Here is a 10586-nt window from a genome sequence, read left to right on the forward strand (position 1 = left end):
AATTACATTTTCAATTCAATTTTATTTACATAAATCACAACAAAGGTTATAGAGCAGGTCAAGACCAAAGTCTTTAATGTACAGAGACTCAACAACTGAGCAAACACTTGAAACACAATAAATCACCTGCACAACTGCTTCATTTCTCTCATCCTGACAGATTCAACTGTTTGTTTCTCTACATGAACACATTTCTGATTCTATTGATTACTAATGACTGACTAGTGCTGCTGTGGCTCTAAAGAACTCAGATCTTCTAATAAACGATGACTTTCTAAATATATTTACTGTTTACCCATGTACTGTTTTATAGAAATGTGTTTGCATGTTTAGTGTGTGTGTGTGTGTGTGTGTGTGTGTGTGTGTGTGTGTGTATTTTAGCGCGTGTGAGGCCCACAGCAGAAGAGCAGCATTCTCTGGGTTCAACTGAATGGATCTCAACAATGCAGGAATGTGTGTGTGTGTGTGTGTGTGTGTGTGTGTGTGTGTGTGTGTGTGTTCAGGAGGCAGGATTTGGAAGCCTCTCTTTGGTTGTTAATAGCAACCGTGATGTCAGCCCAGAGGGGGAGTTTGTCCTCTCTTTCTCTTTCATTGTGTGACTGTGTGTGTTTTAATGTGTGTGTGTGTGTGTGTGTGTGTGCGTGTGTGTGTGTGCGTGTGTGTGTGCTGACCAGCTGAGATTTCACTCGGTGGAGAAACGAGGCGAGAGGAAAGAGCTGAAACAGAAGTAAAAACGGCAGGAGTGAGCGTTCGACATGAAAACAAGAGGAGAGCACTGAAGAAAAGTTTGTGATGTTGAGGTGAAGTAACTCAAAGAGAAAACTTTATTTAAACACTTTATTCAAACAGTTGATTCAAAGTTTTGTCTCATCAGTTGTTAATTGTCTCACCTCTTCTGTAGACAGAAGTCAACTTTAAACTGAAGATTTGTCAGGAAACAAGCTTTTTGAAGATTAATTGTTGGATTTTGGTGTTGAATCTTGAACCTGCTGAGCTTCTGTCTGTGTGGTTACACCAAACTGTTTGTGTGTAGTTTCCAGTGGACACCACAAGGTGGTGCTGAAGACTCATATTTTACTGAATGAAGCTTTGAAGGAGGCAATGGCACTGATCACTAATGCATTCGTGTGTGTGTGTGTGTTCTTTGTGTCCTTTGTGTTGTAAATGTGATTAGACTCTCTGTGGTTTTGTGTTGTTGTTGACCTACTTCTGCTGAAGCTGAATGGAAGCAGACCAGAGCCAGTCTACTTTCACCTGCACCATCAGAAACCACACTGCTGTATAGCACATTCTGTTTGCCTCTTCTTGTTGTTGGTGTAGTTTTTATGGTGGTTTTAGTGTGATTCTCACACACTGACAGAGGTTTGAAGATACTCTTCAGTTTCAGAGACATGAGACTGAGTGGATGTCTCCTCATGGCACAGAGACTTTGTTTGTCTAACATGTAGGACATGAACAGGATCCAAACAGAACTCCATCTCCACGACAGCTTTGTTAGCTGTTAGCTCTTAAGTTAGCCTTGTGCTAAAGTAAGTTTTTACTGAGTGGGAGCAGAGTTTGAACACCACTAAACTGAAAGCAGATGAACTAAACATTTTCACTCATTTACTGCCCAGTAATGTGGACAAATAAGAGACACTGTGCTGGCACCCCCTTCCCTGGGGTACATGAATCAAGCATGGGGTCTGGAGGGTCCTCCCCATGAGACTTTGAGTGTCACAAACCAATTTGTGCTTTTATAGGTCTTTTTTTAAACTAATCTGCTGCTGTCAATGTGAATGGAAAGGAAACACAGAGTATTTGTAGGCATCATACATTCAATCTCATTTTAACCTTCAGTCCAGCTTTTCATGAAGGAAGTGGGGGCCTTTGGCAGATTAATGTCCAATAAGTGTGTTTTTATGTTAAATTTATCTCTCGCACACACACACTGTGTAGGATGGCAGGACGTAGCTAACTATCACATGACTGGAAATGCAGTACGATCTGTGTGTGTGTGTGTGTGGGGGGGGGGGGGGGGGGGGGGGGGAGTTTTTCTGCTGTTTCCAAAGTTTCTAAAACACCCGGAACCTTCTTTCCTGCCTCGGTCTATTCGCCGCGTGGTCTTGTATCGGCACCCTGAGCTCTTTCAGGTTCCATTGTCCGTCTCCATCAGCTCAATGAGTCATTATTTCTCCAGGGAACTGAAGCCTTTCTTCAGTCACCTCCAGACCAGTTACAGCTGTGACTAAATAAAATCCTGCCTCTCCACTGATTAGTCCAAAGAGTCACGTCCACGTCCGACGTCCCTCGATGTATCCAGGAGGTTTTCCATCTCGCCTCGTTGTTCAGTTTAAGGCCACAGCCTCCTCCCTTCTTCCCAATCCCCCCGTAGTAACACCAGCAAAACAAATGTCTTTATCTTTGCAGTCCAGAAAGTCTTTGGTCCAACGCCACATCTCTTCCTTCACACATCTTTTGGCGGACAGTATGATGACATGCCCGCCTTATTGTCCACTTTTCCAGCCCTTTGGACGATGTCAGCTGACGATGTTCTTCCAAATGTTATTCTGTATCTTGGGCAATCACATTGAGGATTCGGGTTACTTGTGCTTGTGTCTTCATCCTTTTCTCTTCCAAACCTTTGCCGGAGACACCACCTCATGTGACAGGCTCTCAGGCCAAGGGTTCCTCTCACAAGGATGTGGTTTATTTAACAGAAGGCGCTCAGGATGTCACAAGACAAAAAGTAGAAGTCAACAAAAACAAAGTAACAAACAAAAGGAGCGAAAAAGGAAAACAAAGCTCATGAATACTTTCAAACAGGAAAAGGGTCTGTTGGACTCCATGACACGACATCATCCGGTGTCTCTTCTCCTTTACTCTTCTTTTTGTAAAGTCGGTCTTCTTGTCTCTCCACTTGTTGGACTTTCTTTCTGCAGCGCGTCTGTGTTGAACTGGACTGCCTTCGTTAAGCTACGAATCATTTCAGCAGATTTGGTTCACAGCATATGCTCCACTTTTCTTTTCTTTTCTGGTTTTCTGTCTTTTGGGTTCCACTTTTATTTCTGCAGCTTTAATCGTTTAATTGTGTCTCCATTTTAACGAGTGCATAATCAACTTAAGACTCAAATTTAAGACCAGTTTTGATGAACTCAGAAACTTGACTGCTCCACCCTCCGCCTGCCAGAACTCATAAGTCAGATGTTAGTTTCTCAGTCTTGATGAACCTTCAGGGGTGTTCAGAAGGGGTACGTCCTGTTCCTAGAAGAATTCCCACACAGTTCTTGGTAGAACACAACAATGTCTAACCTAAGTAACAGACATGGGACACAGCGAGGAGCGAGTCAATTGGATTTGGGTTAGATTAGCAAACTAGTGCCGCCCCAGAAGATCCAAGTCTCAACTAGAACAAGGATGTCCAGAGATTTCAGAGGTCTGGCTGGATATGAACTAGTCTTATGGGAAGCTGACTGGCAGTTCATGGGCCCCCTGTGACGAGGTTTTACTGTGGCTAGTGTTCACAGAGGGTATCCAGCTGAATGTACTGAGTGGATCACTTCTACAGATGATGAGTAAGTGATTTGGTCACTAAATGTGATGAAATGACTTTTAATGAGAGATATTTCTGCTGTGGTGTGCTGGTTGTTTTTTTTGTTGTTGTTGTTGATTCTGAGAATGGGGGATCCAGTTTTAGCGAGCCAGGATCCATACCAGGGGCACAGGAAGAGTCTGGACTGCTTCGATAACCTGCCGAGAGTGAAAACTATCTTACTTCTGGACAGATAAAACAAACAAACTACCTGGAATCAACAAGAACATTTACACATGCGACAAAACTAAACTGAGGAAGACTGAAAACTGCAAAGAACAGTGAACTGAGAGAACTGAACTTTTTACACCCAGTGACAAATAAAGGACAAATTATTACGGTTCAGAACGGTTATTTTAATTATAACAAATCAAGCTCTCTTCTGTTTCATTCACTCTTGACTCAAACTCAGGGCAGATAGGCGCAAACGTCGATCAGACGTGGTCGAGCGTACAGTGTCACACTGAGAACTTAAGAAAGACTTTACATTTATTCATTAAATAATAGTAAAACTGCTGTGAAACCACATTAACACTCTGTACTGCCTAGTTGGCACAGACACATAAAGCCTAAAGATTTCAGTGTGCTGGAGCTTTCCATCATACCACCTGATCTTACATGATGTTAAAGGGCAGCTGGGGCTCCGGGGGTAGAGCAATCGTCCAGTAGCCAGAAGGTGGGGGTTTGATTCTTAGCTCTTCCAGCCTGCATGTCAAAGTTTTCTGGAGGAAGCTGCAGAACCACAAATTGCTATGAGAGTGTGTATGAATGGGTTAATGTGGTATAACAGTATATAAATACAGTCCATTTAGATAAAGTTATTTCTTAGTCACCTGTAATGTAACTCTGCCTCCAGGTGGATCTGTGTCTCACTTCTTGCTCCACTCATTTTTTGTCCAGGTTTAGCTCCTCCCACTCAAGAGAACAGTGATCTAGCCCCGCCCACACCTCCACAGCTCCAACATGGCTGACAAAAAACTCTCAGGTTTACCTCCTCCCTCCCTGTCTTCACCTTCTCACCAGGATGGGAGGATCAGGGGGGCGACATCCAAACCGTCTCCACCCTCCCAGCACAATGGCAGCGTGGAGGCCGGACTGGGATGCAGTCCCAGTGACACCAGTGCAGTTCCTCAGCCTCACTCTGCTTCCAGCAGCAGGACCTCAGCCCCCATCTCACCCCTCAGAACCCTCAGGACCCTGGGAGGTCTTGTGACTCCTGTACCAGGTCCTGGTCCTGAAGGCAGCTCCACCAGGCCCAGGGGTCAGAGTCTCAGCTCTGCTCTGTGCTCTAGGACCAGAACCATGACGTTGAGTAGCAAGGTAGCTACCTTAAAAAGCTCTGTTTTAGAATGCTTGATCAGGTTTATACAAAGTTTAACCTCCAGCTTCATCATTTGTCTTGACAAAACAACGTGAAGCCCTGCGATTAGCTGTTTGTTAGTGAAATGCATCTTGGGAGCCTTAATTGACCTCTCTCCATCAGTGTCAAGAACCAGATATCTTATTCTCATATCAGAACATAAATAATGTTTAATAACCCACCGCTGGTCCTGCTTTGTTGCTGTAGCGTCGGAGCAGTCAGCAGGAGGAGCCAGAAGCATTGTTGGACTTGATCCTGGAGTGTCAGGGTCAGAGACTGGAGGATCAGAGAGCCAGCCTTAGCCTGCTGCCTGACCCAGGACCAGCTGCACTTTGTGGGGCCTGCAGCCCCAACCAACCCACCCTGCCTACTCTGGACTTCTACTACATGCTCATACATTACCAGGTAGCAGAATGTCAAAATATTTTTTGCATTAGCAGCCGAGTTTTTAGAAGGGAAATGTACACAATAGTTATGTTTGCCCTCACTGTATCAGACAAAACACTCAGTTGAAAAACTGCTTTCAGCTGTGAGTAGCTCCTCTGCAGTTTTATCAGTTTTAATCAACAGGGACCATGGTACATAAGACATAAACAGGGACCAGAGTACAGACAGGAGCAGGACACCAAATTACCCTGGCTGGGGATTAATTTGGTTGCTATTATCTTGATACAATCAGAAACAAGATACAATCAGAAACAGGGTACAGGAAGGAACAGGGTTAAGACAAGAACAGGGTATGGACAGGAACAGGAAACAAACAGACACATGGTACAGACACGAGCAGGGTACACACAGGAACAGGATACAGACAGGAACAGGATACAGACAGGAACAGGATACATACAGGAACAAGACATCATCAGAAACATGGTACAGAAAGGAGCAGGCTACAGACAGAAATGGGATACAGACAGGAACAGGATACAGACAGGAACAGGATACAGTCACAAACACCTTCTGTTCTAGTCAGCTTTTACTGAATGAAAGTTACTGATTTCTGAGTTTAATGATTTGTAAAATGTATCTGTCCATTACTTTACTCTTACTTGCTCAACAGGTGCCATCTTATTTATAACCTGAAGGAATAAACTTTTAAATGTCTCCCAGGGCTCATTAACACTTTTGCTGCTGAGCACAGGAACCCAGTATGTGTGAGCACTTTTTGTGGCCAGTAAAGGACTTTCTGTGACACTTTCTTCTCCAAAAAGGAATGTAATGGTCACTGATACTCACACATTCTGGTTGGGTTCCTACTTATTCGTGTCAGATTGAACAATTTACAGAGGTTCATAGGAGCATTCCAGGCGGCAGATGTCGTATTGGATTCAGTTCAATTCAATATAATTTTATTTATACAGCACCAAATCACAACTGAAGTTGTCTGAGGACACTTTTCATATAGATCAGGTACAGACCAAACTCTTTATCTACAGAGACCAACAAATCCCTCATGAGCAAACACCTGGAGACAGCGGAGAGGAAAAACTTCCTTGTAGGAGGCAGGGGAGGGTCTGGGTGGGCGGCCATCTGCTTTGACTGGTTTGGTGAGAAAGAGACAGAGAGAGAGGCAGAGACAGAGAGAGAGAGAGAGAGAGAGAGAGAGAGAGAGGCAGAGAGAGGTTCGGGGATGGAGAGGAAGCACAGTGTTGACAGCTGTAATGTATACAAGGGTCTACAGTGGATGTCCAGCAGGGCCACGGCAGGAGATGCAGCTGTAATCAATAGTCCAGGTTCAGACTCTCTCCATTCGGACCTGCGAGACGAGAAAGCACAAAGACTCCGGGGAAGAAGCCAAGTCAGGAACATGTCTTGGTAGGACAGGAACTCATACAGATGGAGAGGGAGAGAAGAACAGAGGTTTGGGTGTCATTGGAAGTCCCTCGGCAGTCTAATCCTATAGCAGCACAGCTAGGCTCTGGTCCAAGGCAAGCCTGAGCCGGCCCTAACTGTAAGCTTTATCAAAGAGGAAAGTTTTAAGCCTGATCTTAAATGTAGAGGGGGTGTCTGCCTCCTGGACAATGACTGGAAGGTGGTTCCACAGGAGAGGAGGAGGATTCATCTGTATTAAAGTCACTAATAGGAATGCATTCATTTGTCTCTGAGCTAATGCAGTACAGACAGGAACAGGGAACAGTACAGACAGGAACAGGGAACAGTACAGACAGGAACGGGGTGCAGGCAGGAACAGGCTGCAGGATATATTTACCGAGTGAACTAGATGAAGGTTGAAGGAGGAAACACAGGACAGGTGTGGTTCAGTAAAAGGATGAGGTCCAGTGTGCAGGGAGCAGTGATCTGGTGGACAGGTATGCAAACATCTTTCCCTGTCTGTCTTACTCTCCGTCTACCTGTCTCACTGTCTGTCTCACTGTCTGTCTGTCTGTCGGTCTGTAGTCTGACAGGATGGAGGACCAGAGGTGCTCCCTTCCTGATCTGGATGATGTGGTTAATTCGGTTCCTGAAGGTCAGGAGGATTTCTTCAGTTTGATTCAGAGAGTTCAGTCCAGGAGGATGGACGAGCAGAGAGCATCACTTCACACACACACAACTGGATCCTCCCCCCACCACCATCATCATCATCACTGATGAAGACCAGAGTCTGAAAGGGTTCTTCAGAGCCCCACAGGGACAGGAATTCATTGGGTCCTAGTACTTATTAAATACTGAAGTACTTTGGAAGTGTGGATGTTGTTATCAGGACATTTTGGATGGTTTGTGAAGAGTCTGGCTGCAGGATTCAGACTGAGGGCAGAGTCCACACTGTGCTGAAGAGCCTGAAGGTCTGACTTGAGACCAGCCAAACGTGCTCCTTATGTTTTCAACCACTGCAGGCCTGGAGTTCGTTTTTAGGGCCCAGTGTAATTAACAGTTCCCTGTGGTGTTTGTGGCCACTAATCAAGGTTTCTATTGAGTGGCTCCTGCCAGTCTCACTTTCTCCAAGGCCACGAAGAAGAAGACTCCTTTTAGAATAATATTTTGTTCAGCAGCTCATCACTATGGCTGCCAGCTTACTGGGAGTTTCCACAATATTTAGACTTTTTGAATTTTCTGAGTGTTGTTGGCATATTTCATGAGTCTTTCTGAAGGTCTTGGTCCAGGTGAACATCCTCTGCTGTGACACCTGCCAGCGTACTGCTGTATAATACATCGTCTATCAATGATCTAATATCTCCTTAACCTCCGCCATCTTTGCTTTAGAAACATGTTTGTTCATCTACCTTCCTGTTAAATTTTCTCTCTTTATTTCTGCTCTGATAACACATTATTAACAGCCGTATTATTAATATTTACTATATCTGTTGTTTTTCCATCTGATGATTCTGACTTGAAGCTCGGCAGAGTGAAACTCTTTTTTCTGTTTGCATTTTTATGAGTCAAACTTTCCCCAAACAGAACAAACAGCAGAGGGAGAGTATGTGGGACGGTTTGAGGTTGTAGATTGTATTAATGATGAAATCTCACAGATGTTGACCTCCTCATGAACATGTGATGTTCATTAGGCTCAAACGAGACATTTAGAGAATTTAATGAAGCTGACTTGTTTGTTTGCAGCTCACCTGCAGCTGAGACGTCACATGACTCCACCGCGCAGACCTAACCGCCTGTAACAGAAGATGTGTTTGTTGTGTTTCAGTTCCTCAACAGCGACAAACCTCACAACCAATAACCGAACCGATGTGTTCAGATAAGAAAGAATACACAGACACTGTGAAGAATCTCAGATGTGTGTTTGCTTCCATGTTTGTGCTCACAGTTCGTTAAAACTTTAATCATGTTCAGGTTCAGGTGACCTTTTTGATACCTTCTTGGTATTTTCAGCATCACGTCACATTTTCAGGGCTGCTCCGTGAATGTGGCTGAACTGACTCTTCACTGCATCAAATCTATATTTATTGTTGTCTCTCTCACAGCTGAACTCAGTGTCTTCATAATGACAAATATCAGAACCAGGTCCAGACCTGAACCAGGTCCTGGAATCTCCTTATGTCCTGTTGTGTAAAAGAATCTGAATCTTTTCATGAAGTGAAAATATATTTTAACACGTTACTGATTTTCAGGACAGTGGAGGAGAAAGTGAAGGACAAACGTGTTTTTCAACAAAAACCAGCAAACATCTCAGAAGAAACTGAATCTGTTATGAACAAAAAGTGAACTTTGAATAAATATTTGTGTTTTTATGTTTATGAATAAAATCCACAATAACAGAAATGTGAAGTTACAGAGTTTCATCCCATTAACAGTTAACTGTGAATAGTAAAAGTACTCTTCGTCATAACAGGATACTTGTATTTTCATCTTATAAAGACATTTCTGTCTGCTGAGTCCTAAAAACCTTCTTTTATAAATCAGTCAGACACATTTCAGCTTGTTCACTTTACATTTCAATCATCTTGTTTCAATAGATAAGATTTTATTTCACTTTTCAGAAGATAAATCAAACTCAAATGACTCCATTACACAAAAACACACTAAAATCACTTAATAAAAGAAAATGAAATGATGCTGGCTATTAAAAATAATTAGCAAAATATGTAAAGTAAGTAACTTTGAGACAAATGTAGTGCAGTACAAGTATAAAGAAACATAATATGGAAATGTTCATGTAAAGTACCTCGACATGTGCTGAAGTGCCATCCTTGAGTGAAAGAACATCGTGTCTGACCTCCTGAAGAGAGACAACTGTACAAACTCTCACCTGAGAGGAGGATCGGGGAACTTAAGCAGAGTGAGACCTCTGTTTTCATCGCGAGCTTTGAGCCAGTCCAGGGGTCTCCAACCTTTACCAGTCAAAGAGCCATTTGGACCAGTTTCCCACAGTAAAGAAAGCACTGGGAGCCGCAGACCCTTTTGACGTTTAAAATAAAACAACGCTGCATATAACGTTTTTTCCCCTTTATGCAAACAAACTCTAATGTGCTGCATTTCTGAAATCAATGAACAACTGCAGAGAAAACGAAATGACATTTCTGCGTGCAATAAAACATTTTGAACTCGTGGGTTGAAGTTTACTTTCAAGTAAAATACTCAGTGTCTATTTGAGTCCTTCTTGTATTTATGAAAAAGTTCTCCACCCTCTGCGTGCCGTCAGTCTTTTACTGTCGCGTGCAGTCAGCTGTCAACGTGAATAATTAAAGGACTATTTCACTGAACAATGAAAACATATGAATATGTGCTAAATAATAGGCAATTAAAATATTAATCAAACGTGGTTAATGTGATTTCTGCTCCTGAACCTCAGCGCTGTGCGCCATCACCTGCATCTTTACGCAGGATCGTAAGCTGTCATCTGTGAGCGCGCGCGGTGTTTGGTTCAAAACGAACGAACTAAATAAAATACATTTTAATTAAATGCTCATTAATTATTTTCCGGAGCCGCATCAGAGGAATGAACGAGCCGCATGTGGCTCCGGAGCCGCGGGTTGCCGACCCCTGAGCCAGTCCATGCGCGCATTAATGGAGAATGGTAAGTAAATAAATGTGAACTGTTAGCATTTTAACCTCTTATTTACTTATTGCTGGATGTAGTCAATCACGAATTTATGACAGAAACATATCATAAAATCACATGTCATTGAAATACTGTCTGCAACATTTACAATAATATTATTATCGTCATCATCATCATCATCATTATTCTCATCATCATCATCA

This window comes from Chelmon rostratus, chromosome 5 (assembly GCF_017976325.1).
Source record: "Chelmon rostratus isolate fCheRos1 chromosome 5, fCheRos1.pri, whole genome shotgun sequence".
Lineage (NCBI taxonomy): Eukaryota > Metazoa > Chordata > Actinopteri > Chaetodontiformes > Chaetodontidae > Chelmon > Chelmon rostratus.